The sequence below is a fragment of the Dendrobates tinctorius genome, unplaced genomic scaffold (genome assembly GCF_039654945.1).
Source record: "Dendrobates tinctorius isolate UK_male_01 unplaced genomic scaffold, ASM3965494v1 ptg000251l, whole genome shotgun sequence".
NCBI lineage: Eukaryota > Metazoa > Chordata > Amphibia > Anura > Dendrobatidae > Dendrobates > Dendrobates tinctorius.
In genome coordinates this window covers 11,001,140-11,016,401 of record NW_027361918.1, presented here as the reverse complement: position 1 = coordinate 11,016,401, position 15,262 = coordinate 11,001,140, and the positions used below count along the sequence as shown (strand labels likewise).

The 15,262-nt window shown below is 40.9% G+C and overlaps 21 non-coding genes across 21 annotated transcripts; 14 read left to right on the top strand and 7 right to left on the bottom strand.

Moving 5' to 3' along the window:
* The first annotated feature begins 479 nt into the window (after positions 1 to 479).
* Positions 480 to 552, top strand: TRNAA-AGC (transfer RNA alanine (anticodon AGC)). The gene has a single exon. It is a non-coding gene; the product is annotated as a tRNA-Ala (tRNA).
* Positions 553 to 660: 108 nt separating this feature from the next.
* TRNAY-GUA (transfer RNA tyrosine (anticodon GUA)) lies at positions 661 to 746 on the top strand. The gene is given in 2 exon segments: positions 661 to 697; positions 711 to 746. It is a non-coding gene; the product is annotated as a tRNA-Tyr (tRNA).
* Positions 747 to 969: 223 nt separating this feature from the next.
* Positions 970 to 1,043, bottom strand: TRNAN-GUU (transfer RNA asparagine (anticodon GUU)). Its single transcript has one exon. It is a non-coding gene; the product is annotated as a tRNA-Asn (tRNA).
* Positions 1,044 to 2,775: 1,732 nt separating this feature from the next.
* TRNAA-AGC (transfer RNA alanine (anticodon AGC)) lies at positions 2,776 to 2,848 on the top strand. Its single transcript has one exon. It is a non-coding gene; the product is annotated as a tRNA-Ala (tRNA).
* Positions 2,849 to 2,956: 108 nt separating this feature from the next.
* On the top strand, positions 2,957 to 3,042 carry TRNAY-GUA (transfer RNA tyrosine (anticodon GUA)). The gene is given in 2 exon segments: positions 2,957 to 2,993; positions 3,007 to 3,042. It is a non-coding gene; the product is annotated as a tRNA-Tyr (tRNA).
* A 223-nt stretch (positions 3,043 to 3,265) lies between these two features.
* TRNAN-GUU (transfer RNA asparagine (anticodon GUU)) lies at positions 3,266 to 3,339 on the bottom strand. The gene has a single exon. It is a non-coding gene; the product is annotated as a tRNA-Asn (tRNA).
* A 1,732-nt stretch (positions 3,340 to 5,071) lies between these two features.
* TRNAA-AGC (transfer RNA alanine (anticodon AGC)) lies at positions 5,072 to 5,144 on the top strand. The gene has a single exon. It is a non-coding gene; the product is annotated as a tRNA-Ala (tRNA).
* A 108-nt stretch (positions 5,145 to 5,252) lies between these two features.
* On the top strand, positions 5,253 to 5,338 carry TRNAY-GUA (transfer RNA tyrosine (anticodon GUA)). Its single transcript is given in 2 exon segments — positions 5,253 to 5,289; positions 5,303 to 5,338. It is a non-coding gene; the product is annotated as a tRNA-Tyr (tRNA).
* Positions 5,339 to 5,561: 223 nt separating this feature from the next.
* Positions 5,562 to 5,635, bottom strand: TRNAN-GUU (transfer RNA asparagine (anticodon GUU)). The gene has a single exon. It is a non-coding gene; the product is annotated as a tRNA-Asn (tRNA).
* A 1,741-nt stretch (positions 5,636 to 7,376) lies between these two features.
* TRNAA-AGC (transfer RNA alanine (anticodon AGC)) lies at positions 7,377 to 7,449 on the top strand. Its single transcript has one exon. It is a non-coding gene; the product is annotated as a tRNA-Ala (tRNA).
* Positions 7,450 to 7,557: 108 nt separating this feature from the next.
* On the top strand, positions 7,558 to 7,643 carry TRNAY-GUA (transfer RNA tyrosine (anticodon GUA)). The gene is given in 2 exon segments: positions 7,558 to 7,594; positions 7,608 to 7,643. It is a non-coding gene; the product is annotated as a tRNA-Tyr (tRNA).
* Positions 7,644 to 7,866: 223 nt separating this feature from the next.
* On the bottom strand, positions 7,867 to 7,940 carry TRNAN-GUU (transfer RNA asparagine (anticodon GUU)). Its single transcript has one exon. It is a non-coding gene; the product is annotated as a tRNA-Asn (tRNA).
* A 1,742-nt stretch (positions 7,941 to 9,682) lies between these two features.
* TRNAA-AGC (transfer RNA alanine (anticodon AGC)) lies at positions 9,683 to 9,755 on the top strand. Its single transcript has one exon. It is a non-coding gene; the product is annotated as a tRNA-Ala (tRNA).
* Positions 9,756 to 9,863: 108 nt separating this feature from the next.
* TRNAY-GUA (transfer RNA tyrosine (anticodon GUA)) lies at positions 9,864 to 9,949 on the top strand. Its single transcript is given in 2 exon segments — positions 9,864 to 9,900; positions 9,914 to 9,949. It is a non-coding gene; the product is annotated as a tRNA-Tyr (tRNA).
* A 223-nt stretch (positions 9,950 to 10,172) lies between these two features.
* Positions 10,173 to 10,246, bottom strand: TRNAN-GUU (transfer RNA asparagine (anticodon GUU)). The gene has a single exon. It is a non-coding gene; the product is annotated as a tRNA-Asn (tRNA).
* Positions 10,247 to 11,986: 1,740 nt separating this feature from the next.
* On the top strand, positions 11,987 to 12,059 carry TRNAA-AGC (transfer RNA alanine (anticodon AGC)). Its single transcript has one exon. It is a non-coding gene; the product is annotated as a tRNA-Ala (tRNA).
* Positions 12,060 to 12,167: 108 nt separating this feature from the next.
* On the top strand, positions 12,168 to 12,253 carry TRNAY-GUA (transfer RNA tyrosine (anticodon GUA)). The gene is given in 2 exon segments: positions 12,168 to 12,204; positions 12,218 to 12,253. It is a non-coding gene; the product is annotated as a tRNA-Tyr (tRNA).
* A 223-nt stretch (positions 12,254 to 12,476) lies between these two features.
* On the bottom strand, positions 12,477 to 12,550 carry TRNAN-GUU (transfer RNA asparagine (anticodon GUU)). Its single transcript has one exon. It is a non-coding gene; the product is annotated as a tRNA-Asn (tRNA).
* A 1,741-nt stretch (positions 12,551 to 14,291) lies between these two features.
* On the top strand, positions 14,292 to 14,364 carry TRNAA-AGC (transfer RNA alanine (anticodon AGC)). Its single transcript has one exon. It is a non-coding gene; the product is annotated as a tRNA-Ala (tRNA).
* A 108-nt stretch (positions 14,365 to 14,472) lies between these two features.
* Positions 14,473 to 14,558, top strand: TRNAY-GUA (transfer RNA tyrosine (anticodon GUA)). Its single transcript is given in 2 exon segments — positions 14,473 to 14,509; positions 14,523 to 14,558. It is a non-coding gene; the product is annotated as a tRNA-Tyr (tRNA).
* A 223-nt stretch (positions 14,559 to 14,781) lies between these two features.
* On the bottom strand, positions 14,782 to 14,855 carry TRNAN-GUU (transfer RNA asparagine (anticodon GUU)). Its single transcript has one exon. It is a non-coding gene; the product is annotated as a tRNA-Asn (tRNA).
* Between the last annotated feature and the right edge of the window lie 407 nt (positions 14,856 to 15,262).

The following is a 15,262-nucleotide window of genomic DNA, read 5'->3' as shown; positions in this document are numbered from 1 at the left end:
AAATAGTTGTGATTTATAAACTTCATCATTGCATATCAACTGAACTTTTCTGTCAACAGCAAACGTGTCTCGGATCAAAAACACTAGTCAAAATCCTAAATCCCAGTACAACTCGTGCCAAAGGACCAGAAGGAGATTCGCGACCTCTCAGCATTTTCTATATTCAAACCAAACCATAAAAGGTCAATCTTTTTGCTTGGGATTGTGCTGCATTACAACTTTTTTCTACAAACTAGGTAAGTTTTTTTTACTCCCCCAGTCTGGTTCTCTACATACATAGAAATGGTTTGCTAGAAAATTGCCCGACTGTATTTGTAGGCCATAATTCACATTGTGAACTACGTAGATGTTCTTCAAATATGGGAGAAAGGAATCTGTACTTAAAAAAAAAAAAAAAAAAAGCACTCAATGGCACATTTGACTATAAGTAAACTGTGACATGGTGTGGCGTGAAACTGATAATGGCGTTCGTCGGGCATGGGGGATTAGCTCAAGTGGTAGAGCGCTCGCTTAGCATGCGAGAGGTAGCGGGATCGATGCCCGCATTCTCCAATACAATCTTTGGATTCCTTTTTCAGTTGGCCGAGTGAATTGTTTATGCCACCTGCTCGTGGCACACACGTCCAAACCTTGAAGACTTTCAACAATGGCTAAATCAAGCCTTCGATAGCTCAGCTGGTAGAGCGGAGGACTGTAGATCTAAATTAGCAATCCTTAGGTCGCTGGTTCAATTCCGGCTCGAAGGAAGTTTTGTGTATTCTATCAGATGTTTTCAACCTTCTGGCAAATACCAGACAGCTATGCTCTTTCTGGACATGTAGACAGAAACACAACCGGAAAGTTTTTTCTCCAGTTTGCCTTGTGAATTCAAAACTTAGGCAGCAACAGTGCTTTTACTTTATGGAGATGCTGAGCACCAATGTGAAAACGTCTTCAACTGTAGCATGCTACCCAAGCAAAAGGAACCAACGTCCCTGGGTGGACTCGAACCACCAACCTTTCGGTTAACAGCCGAACGCGCTAACCGATTGCGCCACAGAGACACAAACGCCTGCCGAACTTTCGTCTAACAGCCGGACGCACCCACCAGTTTTAACCGGAACCTTAAACAATGGTCAGACACCATTTCCTCTAATGATTTTCAACAATAATATGACACAAGAAAGCAAAAAAAAACAAAGAAACAATTGCAGAACCCCAGGAGTACTCTAGTCGCCAACAAATATGTAATGGCTGAAAATTTACATGTCATCGACCTGAACACAAACAGTCATTAGAATTTTACTCTGTACATCTGTTAACACAAGCAGAGTGGCGCAGCGGAAGCGTGCTGGGCCCATAACCCAGAGGTCGATGGATCGAAGCCATCCTCTGCTAAATTGTGCTGCATTGCATCTTTTTCTACAAACTAGCTAAGTTTTTTTCACTTCCCCATTTTGGTTCTCTATATACAGAGAAATGGTTTGCTAGAAAATTGCTCGACTGTATTTGTAGACCATAATTCACATTGTGAAACCCAGCGGTCAATGGATTGAAACCAACCTCTGCTAAATAGTTGTGTTTTATAAACTTCATCATTGCATATCAACTGAACTTTTCTGTCAACAGCAAACGTGTCTCGGATCAAAAACACTAGTCAAAATCCTAAATCCCAGTACAACTCGTGCCAAAGGACCAGAAGGAGATTCGCGACCTCTCAGCATTTTCTATATTCAAACCAAACCATAAAAGATCAATCTTTTCGCTTGGGATTGTGCTGCATTACAACTTTTTTCTACAAACTAGGTAAGTTTTTTTTCATTCCCCCAGTTTGGTTCTCTATATACAGAGAAATGGTTTACTAGAAAATTGCTCGACTGTATTTGTAGGCCATAATTCACATTGTGAAACCCAGCGGTCGATGGATCGAAACCAACCTCTGCTAAATAGTTGTGTTTTATAAACTTCATCATTGCATATCAACTGAACTTTTCTGTCAACAGCAAACGTGTCTCGGATCAAAAACACTAGTCAAAATCCTAAATCCCAGTACAACTCGTGCCAAAGGACCAGAAGGAGATTCGCGACCTCTCAGCATTTTCTATATTCAAACCAAACCATAAAAGGTCAATCTTTTTGCTTGGGATTGTGCTGCATTACAACTTTTTTCTACAAACTAGGTAAGTTTTTTTTACTCCCCCAGTCTGGTTCTCTACATACATAGAAATGGTTTGCTAGAAAATTGCCCGACTGTATTTGTAGGCCATAATTCACATTGTGAAACCCAGCGGTCGATGGATCGAAACCAACCTCTGCTAAATAGTTGTGATTTATAAACTTCATCATTGCATATCAACTGAACTTTTCTGTCAACAGCAAACGTGTCTCGGATCAAAAACACTAGTCAAAATCCTAAATCCCAGTACAACTCGTGCCAAAGGACCAGAAGGAGATTCGCGACCTCTCAGCATTTTCTATATTCAAACCAAACCATAAAAGGTCAATCTTTTTGCTTGGGATTGTGCTGCATTACAACTTTTTTCTACAAACTAGGTAAGTTTTTTTTACTCCCCCAGTCTGGTTCTCTACATACATAGAAATGGTTTGCTAGAAAATTGCCCGACTGTATTTGTAGGCCATAATTCACATTGTGAACTACGTAGATGTTCTTCAAATATGGGAGAAAGGAATCTGTACTTAAAAAAAAAAAAAAAAAAAGCACTCAATGGCACATTTGACTATAAGTAAACTGTGACATGGTGTGGCGTGAAACTGATAATGGCGTTCGTCGGGCATGGGGGATTAGCTCAAGTGGTAGAGCGCTCGCTTAGCATGCGAGAGGTAGCGGGATCGATGCCCGCATTCTCCAATACAATCTTTGGATTCCTTTTTCAGTTGGCCGAGTGAATTGTTTATGCCACCTGCTCGTGGCACACACGTCCAAAACTTGAAGACTTTCAACAATGGCTAAATCAAGCCTTCGATAGCTCAGCTGGTAGAGCGGAGGACTGTAGATCTAAATTAGCAATCCTTAGGTCGCTGGTTCAATTCCGGCTCGAAGGAAGTTTTGTGTATTCTATCAGATGTTTTCAACCTTCTGGCAAATACCAGACAGCTATGCTCTTTCTGGACATGTAGACAGAAACACAACCGGAAAGTTTTTTCTCCAGTTTGCCTTGTGAATTCAAAACTTAGGCAGCAACAGTGCTTTTACTTTATGGAGATGCTGAGCACCAATGTGAAAACGTCTTCAACTGTAGCATGCTACCCAAGCAAAAGGAACCAACGTCCCTGGGTGGACTCGAACCACCAACCTTTCGGTTAACAGCCGAACGCGCTAACCGATTGCGCCACAGAGACACAAACGCCTGCCGAACTTTCGTCTAACAGCCGGACGCACCCACCAGTTTTAACCGGAACCTTAAACAATGGTCAGACACCATTTCCTCTAATGATTTTCAACAATAATATGACACAAGAAAGCAAAAAAAAACAAAGAAACAATTGCAGAACCCCAGGAGTACTCTAGTCGCCAACAAATATGTAATGGCTGAAAATTTACATGTCATCGACCTGAACACAAACAGTCATTAGAATTTTACTCTGTACATCTGTTAACACAAGCAGAGTGGCGCAGCGGAAGCGTGCTGGGCCCATAACCCAGAGGTCGATGGATCGAAGCCATCCTCTGCTAAATTGTGCTGCATTGCATCTTTTTCTACAAACTAGCTAAGTTTTTTTCACTTCCCCATTTTGGTTCTCTATATACAGAGAAATGGTTTGCTAGAAAATTGCTCGACTGTATTTGTAGACCATAATTCACATTGTGAAACCCAGCGGTCAATGGATTGAAACCAACCTCTGCTAAATAGTTGTGTTTTATAAACTTCATCATTGCATATCAACTGAACTTTTCTGTCAACAGCAAACGTGTCTCGGATCAAAAACACTAGTCAAAATCCTAAATCCCAGTACAACTCGTGCCAAAGGACCAGAAGGAGATTCGCGACCTCTCAGCATTTTCTATATTCAAACCAAACCATAAAAGATCAATCTTTTCGCTTGGGATTGTGCTGCATTACAACTTTTTTCTACAAACTAGGTAAGTTTTTTTTCATTCCCCCAGTTTGGTTCTCTATATACAGAGAAATGGTTTACTAGAAAATTGCTCGACTGTATTTGTAGGCCATAATTCACATTGTGAAACCCAGCGGTCGATGGATCGAAACCAACCTCTGCTAAATAGTTGTGTTTTATAAACTTCATCATTGCATATCAACTGAACTTTTCTGTCAACAGCAAACGTGTCTCGGATCAAAAACACTAGTCAAAATCCTAAATCCCAGTACAACTCGTGCCAAAGGACCAGAAGGAGATTCGCGACCTCTCAGCATTTTCTATATTCAAACCAAACCATAAAAGGTCAATCTTTTTGCTTGGGATTGTGCTGCATTACAACTTTTTTCTACAAACTAGGTAAGTTTTTTTTACTCCCCCAGTCTGGTTCTCTACATACATAGAAATGGTTTGCTAGAAAATTGCCCGACTGTATTTGTAGGCCATAATTCACATTGTGAAACCCAGCGGTCGATGGATCGAAACCAACCTCTGCTAAATAGTTGTGATTTATAAACTTCATCATTGCATATCAACTGAACTTTTCTGTCAACAGCAAACGTGTCTCGGATCAAAAACACTAGTCAAAATCCTAAATCCCAGTACAACTCGTGCCAAAGGACCAGAAGGAGATTCGCGACCTCTCAGCATTTTCTATATTCAAACCAAACCATAAAAGGTCAATCTTTTTGCTTGGGATTGTGCTGCATTACAACTTTTTTCTACAAACTAGGTAAGTTTTTTTTACTCCCCCAGTCTGGTTCTCTACATACATAGAAATGGTTTGCTAGAAAATTGCCCGACTGTATTTGTAGGCCATAATTCACATTGTGAACTACGTAGATGTTCTTCAAATATGGGAGAAAGGAATCTGTACTTAAAAAAAAAAAAAAAAAAAGCACTCAATGGCACATTTGACTATAAGTAAACTGTGACATGGTGTGGCGTGAAACTGATAATGGCGTTCGTCGGGCATGGGGGATTAGCTCAAGTGGTAGAGCGCTCGCTTAGCATGCGAGAGGTAGCGGGATCGATGCCCGCATTCTCCAATACAATCTTTGGATTCCTTTTTCAGTTGGCCGAGTGAATTGTTTATGCCACCTGCTCGTGGCACACACGTCCAAAACTTGAAGACTTTCAACAATGGCTAAATCAAGCCTTCGATAGCTCAGCTGGTAGAGCGGAGGACTGTAGATCTAAATTAGCAATCCTTAGGTCGCTGGTTCAATTCCGGCTCGAAGGAAGTTTTGTGTATTCTATCAGATGTTTTCAACCTTCTGGCAAATACCAGACAGCTATGCTCTTTCTGGACATGTAGACAGAAACACAACCGGAAAGTTTTTTCTCCAGTTTGCCTTGTGAATTCAAAACTTAGGCAGCAACAGTGCTTTTACTTTATGGAGATGCTGAGCACCAATGTGAAAACGTCTTCAACTGTAGCATGCTACCCAAGCAAAAGGAACCAACGTCCCTGGGTGGACTCGAACCACCAACCTTTCGGTTAACAGCCGAACGCGCTAACCGATTGCGCCACAGAGACACAAACGCCTGCCGAACTTTCGTCTAACAGCCGGACGCACCCACCAGTTTTAACCGGAACCTTAAACAATGGTCAGACACCATTTCCTCTAATGATTTTCAACAATAATATGACACAAGAAAGCAAAAAAAAACAAAGAAACAATTGCAGAACCCCAGGAGTACTCTAGTCGCCAACAAATATGTAATGGCTGAAAATTTACATGTCATCGACCTGAACACAAACAGTCATTAGAATTTTACTCTGTACATCTGTTAACACAAGCAGAGTGGCGCAGCGGAAGCGTGCTGGGCCCATAACCCAGAGGTCGATGGATCGAAGCCATCCTCTGCTAAATTGTGCTGCATTGCATCTTTTTCTACAAACTAGCTAAGTTTTTTTCACTTCCCCATTTTGGTTCTCTATATACAGAGAAATGGTTTGCTAGAAAATTGCTCGACTGTATTTGTAGACCATAATTCACATTGTGAAACCCAGCGGTCAATGGATTGAAACCAACCTCTGCTAAATAGTTGTGTTTTATAAACTTCATCATTGCATATCAACTGAACTTTTCTGTCAACAGCAAACGTGTCTCGGATCAAAAACACTAGTCAAAATCCTAAATCCCAGTACAACTCGTGCCAAAGGACCAGAAGGAGATTCGCGACCTCTCAGCATTTTCTATATTCAAACCAAACCATAAAAGATCAATCTTTTCGCTTGGGATTGTGCTGCATTACAACTTTTTTCTACAAACTAGGTAAGTTTTTTTTCATTCCCCCAGTTTGGTTCTCTATATACAGAGAAATGGTTTACTAGAAAATTGCTCGACTGTATTTGTAGGCCATAATTCACATTGTGAAACCCAGCGGTCGATGGATCGAAACCAACCTCTGCTAAATAGTTGTGTTTTATAAACTTCATCATTGCATATCAACTGAACTTTTCTGTCAACAGCAAACGTGTCTCGGATCAAAAACACTAGTCAAAATCCTAAATCCCAGTACAACTCGTGCCAAAGGACCAGAAGGAGATTCGCGACCTCTCAGCATTTTCTATATTCAAACCAAACCATAAAAGGTCAATCTTTTTGCTTGGGATTGTGCTGCATTACAACTTTTTTCTACAAACTAGGTAAGTTTTTTTTACTCCCCCAGTCTGGTTCTCTACATACATAGAAATGGTTTGCTAGAAAATTGCCCGACTGTATTTGTAGGCCATAATTCACATTGTGAAACCCAGCGGTCGATGGATCGAAACCAACCTCTGCTAAATAGTTGTGATTTATAAACTTCATCATTGCATATCAACTGAACTTTTCTGTCAACAGCAAACGTGTCTCGGATCAAAAACACTAGTCAAAATCCTAAATCCCAGTACAACTCGTGCCAAAGGACCAGAAGGAGATTCGCGACCTCTCAGCATTTTCTATAATCAAACCAAACCATAAAAGGTCAATCTTTTTGCTTGGGATTGTGCTGCATTACAACTTTTTTCTACAAACTAGGTAAGTTTTTTTTACTCCCCCAGTCTGGTTCTCTACATACGTAGAAATGGTTTGCTAGAAAATTGCTCGACTTTATTTGTAGGCCATAATTCACATTGTGAACTCCGTAGATGTTCTTCAAATATGGGAGAAAGGAATCTGTACTTAAAAAAAAAAAAAAAAAAAAAAAAAAAAGCACTCAATGGCACATTTGACTATAAGTAAACTGTGACATGGTGTGGCGTGAAACTGATAATGGCGTTCGTCGGGCATGGGGGATTAGCTCAAGTGGTAGAGCGCTCGCTTAGCATGCGAGAGGTAGCGGGATCGATGCCCGCATTCTCCAATACAATCTTTGGATTCCTTTTTCAGTTGGCCGAGTGAATTGTTTATGCCACCTGCTCGTGGCACACACGTCCAAACCTTGAAGACTTTCAACAATGGCTAAATCAAGCCTTCGATAGCTCAGCTGGTAGAGCGGAGGACTGTAGATCTAAATTAGCAATCCTTAGGTCGCTGGTTCAATTCCGGCTCGAAGGAAGTTTTGTGTATTCTATCAGATGTTTTCAACCTTCTGGCAAATACCAGACAGCTATGCTCTTTCTGGACATGTAGACAGAAACACAACCGGAAAGTTTTTTCTCCAGTTTGCCTTGTGAATTCAAAACTTAGGCAGCAACAGTGCTTTTACTTTATGGAGATGCTGAGCACCAATGTGAAAACGTCTTCAACTGTAGCATGCTACCCAAGCAAAAGGAACCAACGTCCCTGGGTGGACTCGAACCACCAACCTTTCGGTTAACAGCCGAACGCGCTAACCGATTGCGCCACAGAGACACAAACGCCTGCCGAACTTTCGTCTAACAGCCGGACGCACCCACCAGTTTTAACCGGAACCTTAAACAATGGTCAGACACCATTTCCTCTAATGATTTTCAACAATAATATGACACAAGAAAGCAAAAAAAAACAAAGAAACAATTGCAGAACCCCAGGAGTACTCTAGTCGCCAACAAATATGTAATGGCTGAAAATTTACATGTCATCGACCTGAACACAAACAGTCATTAGAATTTTACTCTGTACATCTGTTAACACAAGCAGAGTGGCGCAGCGGAAGCGTGCTGGGCCCATAACCCAGAGGTCGATGGATCGAAGCCATCCTCTGCTAAATTGTGCTGCATTGCATCTTTTTCTACAAACTAGCTAAGTTTTTTTCACTTCCCCATTTTGGTTCTCTATATACAGAGAAATGGTTTGCTAGAAAATTGCTCGACTGTATTTGTAGACCATAATTCACATTGTGAAACCCAGCGGTCAATGGATTGAAACCAACCTCTGCTAAATAGTTGTGTTTTATAAACTTCATCATTGCATATCAACTGAACTTTTCTGTCAACAGCAAACGTGTCTCGGATCAAAAACACTAGTCAAAATCCTAAATCCCAGTACAACTCGTGCCAAAGGACCAGAAGGAGATTCGCGACCTCTCAGCATTTTCTATATTCAAACCAAACCATAAAAGATCAATCTTTTCGCTTGGGATTGTGCTGCATTACAACTTTTTTCTACAAACTAGGTAAGTTTTTTTTCATTCCCCCAGTTTGGTTCTCTATATACAGAGAAATGGTTTACTAGAAAATTGCTCGACTGTATTTGTAGGCCATAATTCACATTGTGAAACCCAGCGGTCGATGGATCGAAACCAACCTCTGCTAAATAGTTGTGTTTTATAAACTTCATCATTGCATATCAACTGAACTTTTCTGTCAACAGCAAACGTGTCTCGGATCAAAAACACTAGTCAAAATCCTAAATCCCAGTACAACTCGTGCCAAAGGACCAGAAGGAGATTCGCGACCTCTCAGCATTTTCTATATTCAAACCAAACCATAAAAGGTCAATCTTTTTGCTTGGGATTGTGCTGCATTACAACTTTTTTCTACAAACTAGGTAAGTTTTTTTTACTCCCCCAGTCTGGTTCTCTACATACATAGAAATGGTTTGCTAGAAAATTGCCCGACTGTATTTGTAGGCCATAATTCACATTGTGAAACCCAGCGGTCGATGGATCGAAACCAACCTCTGCTAAATAGTTGTGATTTATAAACTTCATCATTGCATATCAACTGAACTTTTCTGTCAACAGCAAACGTGTCTCGGATCAAAAACACTAGTCAAAATCCTAAATCCCAGTACAACTCGTGCCAAAGGACCAGAAGGAGATTCGCGACCTCTCAGCATTTTCTATAATCAAACCAAACCATAAAAGGTCAATCTTTTTGCTTGGGATTGTGCTGCATTACAACTTTTTTCTACAAACTAGGTAAGTTTTTTTTACTCCCCCAGTCTGGTTCTCTACATACGTAGAAATGGTTTGCTAGAAAATTGCTCGACTTTATTTGTAGGCCATAATTCACATTGTGAACTCCGTAGATGTTCTTCAAATATGGGAGAAAGGAATCTGTACTTAAAAAAAAAAAAAAAAAAAAAAAAAAAAAGCACTCAATGGCACATTTGACTATAAGTAAACTGTGACATGGTGTGGCGTGAAACTGATAATGGCGTTCGTCGGGCATGGGGGATTAGCTCAAGTGGTAGAGCGCTCGCTTAGCATGCGAGAGGTAGCGGGATCGATGCCCGCATTCTCCAATACAATCTTTGGATTCCTTTTTCAGTTGGCCGAGTGAATTGTTTATGCCACCTGCTCGTGGCACACACGTCCAAACCTTGAAGACTTTCAACAATGGCTAAATCAAGCCTTCGATAGCTCAGCTGGTAGAGCGGAGGACTGTAGATCTAAATTAGCAATCCTTAGGTCGCTGGTTCAATTCCGGCTCGAAGGAAGTTTTGTGTATTCTATCAGATGTTTTCAACCTTCTGGCAAATACCAGACAGCTATGCTCTTTCTGGACATGTAGACAGAAACACAACCGGAAAGTTTTTTCTCCAGTTTGCCTTGTGAATTCAAAACTTAGGCAGCAACAGTGCTTTTACTTTATGGAGATGCTGAGCACCAATGTGAAAACGTCTTCAACTGTAGCATGCTACCCAAGCAAAAGGAACCAACGTCCCTGGGTGGACTCGAACCACCAACCTTTCGGTTAACAGCCGAACGCGCTAACCGATTGCGCCACAGAGACACAAACGCCTGCCGAACTTTCGTCTAACAGCCGGACGCACCCACCAGTTTTAACCGGAACCTTAAACAATGGTCAGACACCATTTCCTCTAATGATTTTCAACAATAATATGACACAAGAAAGCAAAAAAAAACAAAGAAACAATTGCAGAACCCCAGGAGTACTCTAGTCGCCAACAAATATGTAATGGCTGAAAATTTACATGTCATCGACCTGAACACAAACAGTCATTAGAATTTTACTCTGTACATCTGTTAACACAAGCAGAGTGGCGCAGCGGAAGCGTGCTGGGCCCATAACCCAGAGGTCGATGGATCGAAGCCATCCTCTGCTAAATTGTGCTGCATTGCATCTTTTTCTACAAACTAGCTAAGTTTTTTTCACTTCCCCATTTTGGTTCTCTATATACAGAGAAATGGTTTGCTAGAAAATTGCTCGACTGTATTTGTAGACCATAATTCACATTGTGAAACCCAGCGGTCAATGGATTGAAACCAACCTCTGCTAAATAGTTGTGTTTTATAAACTTCATCATTGCATATCAACTGAACTTTTCTGTCAACAACAAACGTGTCTCGGATCAAAAACACTAGTCAAAATCCTAAATCCCAGTACAACTCGTGCCAAAGGACCAGAAGGAGATTCGCGACCTCTCAGCATTTTCTATATTCAAACCAAACCATAAAAGATCAATCTTTTCGCTTGGGATTGTGCTGCATTACAACTTTTTTCTACAAACTAGGTAAGTTTTTTTTCATTCCCCCAGTTTGGTTCTCTATATACAGAGAAATGGTTTACTAGAAAATTGCTCGACTGTATTTGTAGGCCATAATTCACATTGTGAAACCCAGCGGTCGATGGATCGAAACCAACCTCTGCTAAATAGTTGTGTTTTATAAACTTCATCATTGCATATCAACTGAACTTTTCTGTCAACAGCAAACGTGTCTCGGATCAAAAACACTAGTCAAAATCCTAAATCCCAGTACAACTCGTGCCAAAGGACCAGAAGGAGATTCGCGACCTCTCAGCATTTTCTATATTCAAACCAAACCATAAAAGGTCAATCTTTTTGCTTGGGATTGTGCTGCATTACAACTTTTTTCTACAAACTAGGTAAGTTTTTTTTACTCCCCCAGTCTGTTTCTCTACATACATAGAAATGGTTTGCTAGAAAATTGCCCGACTGTATTTGTAGGCCATAATTCACATTGTGAAACCCAGCGGTCGATGGATCGAAACCAACCTCTGCTAAATAGTTGTGATTTATAAACTTCATCATTGCATATCAACTGAACTTTTCTGTCAACAGCAAACGTGTCTCGGATCAAAAACACTAGTCAAAATCCTAAATCCCAGTACAACTCGTGCCAAAGGACCAGAAGGAGATTCGCGACCTCTCAGCATTTTCTATAATCAAACCAAACCATAAAAGGTCAATCTTTTTGCTTGGGATTGTGCTGCATTACAACTTTTTTCTACAAACTAGGTAAGTTTTTTTTACTCCCCCAGTCTGGTTCTCTACATACGTAGAAATGGTTTGCTAGAAAATTGCTCGACTTTATTTGTAGGCCATAATTCACATTGTGAACTCCGTAGATGTTCTTCAAATATGGGAGAAAGGAATCTGTACTTAAAAAAAAAAAAAAAAAAAAAAAAAAAGCACTCAATGGCACATTTGACTATAAGTAAACTGTGACATGGTGTGGCGTGAAACTGATAATGGCGTTCGTCGGGCATGGGGGATTAGCTCAAGTGGTAGAGCGCTCGCTTAGCATGCGAGAGGTAGCGGGATCGATACCCGCATTCTCCAATACAATCTTTGGATTCCTTTTTCAGTTGGCCGAGTGAATTGTTTATGCCACCTGCTCGTGGCACACACGTCCAAACCTTGAAGACTTTCAACAATGGCTAAATCAAGCCTTCGATAGCTCAGCTGGTAGAGCGGAGGACTGTAGATCTAAATTAGCAATCCTTAGGTCGCTGGTTCAATTCCGGCTCGAAGGAAGTTTTGTGTATTCTATCAGATGTTTTCAACCTTCTGGCAAATACCAGACAGCTATGCTCTTTCTGGACATGTAGACAGAAACACAACCGGAAAGTTTTTTCTCCAGTTTGCCTTGTGAATTCAAAACTTAGGCAGCAACAGTGCTTTTACTTTATGGAGATGCTGAGCACCAATGTGAAAACGTCTTCAACTGTAGCATGCTACCCAAGCAAAAGGAACCAACGTCCCTGGGTGGACTCGAACCACCAACCTTTCGGTTAACAGCCGAACGCGCTAACCGATTGCGCCACAGAGACACAAACGCCTGCCGAACTTTCGTCTAACAGCCGGACGCACCCACCAGTTTTAACCGGAACCTTAAACAATGGTCAGACACCATTTCCTCTAATGATTTTCAACAATAATATGACACAAGAAAGCAAAAAAAAACAAAGAAACAATTGCAGAACCCCAGGAGTACTCTAGTCGCCAACAAATATGTAATGGCTGAAAATTTACATGTCATCGACCTGAACACAAACAGTCATTAGAATTTTACTCTGTACATCTGTTAACACAAGCAGAGTGGCGCAGCGGAAGCGTGCTGGGCCCATAACCCAGAGGTCGATGGATCGAAGCCATCCTCTGCTAAATTGTGCTGCATTGCATCTTTTTCTACAAACTAGCTAAGTTTTTTTCACTTCCCCATTTTGGTTCTCTATATACAGAGAAATGGTTTGCTAGAAAATTGCTCGACTGTATTTGTAGACCATAATTCACATTGTGAAACCCAGCGGTCAATGGATTGAAACCAACCTCTGCTAAATAGTTGTGTTTTATAAACTTCATCATTGCATATCAACTGAACTTTTCTGTCAACAGCAAACGTGTCTCGGATCAAAAACACTAGTCAAAATCCTAAATCCCAGTACAACTCGTGCCAAAGGACCAGAAGGAGATTCGCGACCTCTCAGCATTTTCTATATTCAAACCAAACCATAAAAGATCAATCTTTTCGCTTGGGATTGTGCTGCATTACAACTTTTTTCTACAAACTAGGTAAGTTTTTTTTCATTCCCCCAGTTTGGTTCTCTATATACAGAGAAATGGTTTACTAGAAAATTGCTCGACTGTATTTGTAGGCCATAATTCACATTGTGAAACCCAGCGGTCGATGGATCGAAACCAACCTCTGCTAAATAGTTGTGTTTTATAAACTTCATCATTGCATATCAACTGAACTTTTCTGTCAACAGCAAACGTGTCTCGGATCAAAAACACTAGTCAAAATCCTAAATCCCAGTACAACTCGTGCCAAAGGACCAGAAGGAGATTCGCGACCTCTCAGCATTTTCTATATTCAAACCAAACCATAAAAGGTCAATCTTTTTGCTTGGGATTGTGCTGCATTACAACTTTTTTCTACAAACTAGGTAAGTTTTTTTTACTCCCCCAGTCTGGTTCTCTACATACATAGAAATGGTTTGCTAGAAAATTGCCCGACTGTATTTGTAGGCCATAATTCACATTGTGAAACCCAGCGGTCGATGGATCGAAACCAACCTCTGCTAAATAGTTGTGATTTATAAACTTCATCATTGCATATCAACTGAACTTTTCTGTCAACAGCAAACGTGTCTCGGATCAAAAACACTAGTCAAAATCCTAAATCCCAGTACAACTCGTGCCAAAGGACCAGAAGGAGATTCGCGACCTCTCAGCATTTTCTATAATCAAACCAAACCATAAAAGGTCAATCTTTTTGCTTGGGATTGTGCTGCATTACAACTTTTTTCTACAAACTAGGTAAGTTTTTTTTACTCCCCCAGTCTGGTTCTCTACATACGTAGAAATGGTTTGCTAGAAAATTGCTCGACTTTATTTGTAGGCCATAATTCACATTGTGAACTCCGTAGATGTTCTTCAAATATGGGAGAAAGGAATCTGTACTTAAAAAAAAAAAAAAAAAAAAAAAAAAAAGCACTCAATGGCACATTTGACTATAAGTAAACTGTGACATGGTGTGGCGTGAAACTGATAATGGCGTTCGTCGGGCATGGGGGATTAGCTCAAGTGGTAGAGCGCTCGCTTAGCATGCGAGAGGTAGCGGGATCGATGCCCGCATTCTCCAATACAATCTTTGGATTCCTTTTTCAGTTGGCCGAGTGAATTGTTTATGCCACCTGCTCGTGGCACACACGTCCAAACCTTGAAGACTTTCAACAATGGCTAAATCAAGCCTTCGATAGCTCAGCTGGTAGAGCGGAGGACTGTAGATCTAAATTAGCAATCCTTAGGTCGCTGGTTCAATTCCGGCTCGAAGGAAGTTTTGTGTATTCTATCAGATGTTTTCAACCTTCTGGCAAATACCAGACAGCTATGCTCTTTCTGGACATGTAGACAGAAACACAACCGGAAAGTTTTTTCTCCAGTTTGCCTTGTGAATTCAAAACTTAGGCAGCAACAGTGCTTTTACTTTATGGAGATGCTGAGCACCAATGTGAAAACGTCTTCAACTGTAGCATGCTACCCAAGCAAAAGGAACCAACGTCCCTGGGTGGACTCGAACCACCAACCTTTCGGTTAACAGCCGAACGCGCTAACCGATTGCGCCACAGAGACACAAACGCCTGCCGAACTTTCGTCTAACAGCCGGACGCACCCACCAGTTTTAACCGGAACCTTAAACAATGGTCAGACACCATTTCCTCTAATGATTTTCAACAATAATATGACACAAGAAAGCAAAAAAAAACAAAGAAACAATTGCAGAACCCCAGGAGTACTCTAGTCGCCAACAAATATGTAATGGCTGAAAATTTACATGTCATCGACCTGAACACAAACAGTCATTAGAATTTTACTCTGTACATCTGTTAACACAAGCAGAGTGGCGCAGCGGAAGCGTGCTGGGCCCATAACCCAGAGGTCGATGGATCGAAGCCATCCTCTGCTAAATTGTGCTGCATTGCATCTTTTTCTACAAACTAGCTAAGTTTTTTTCACTTCCCCATTTTGGTTCTCTATAT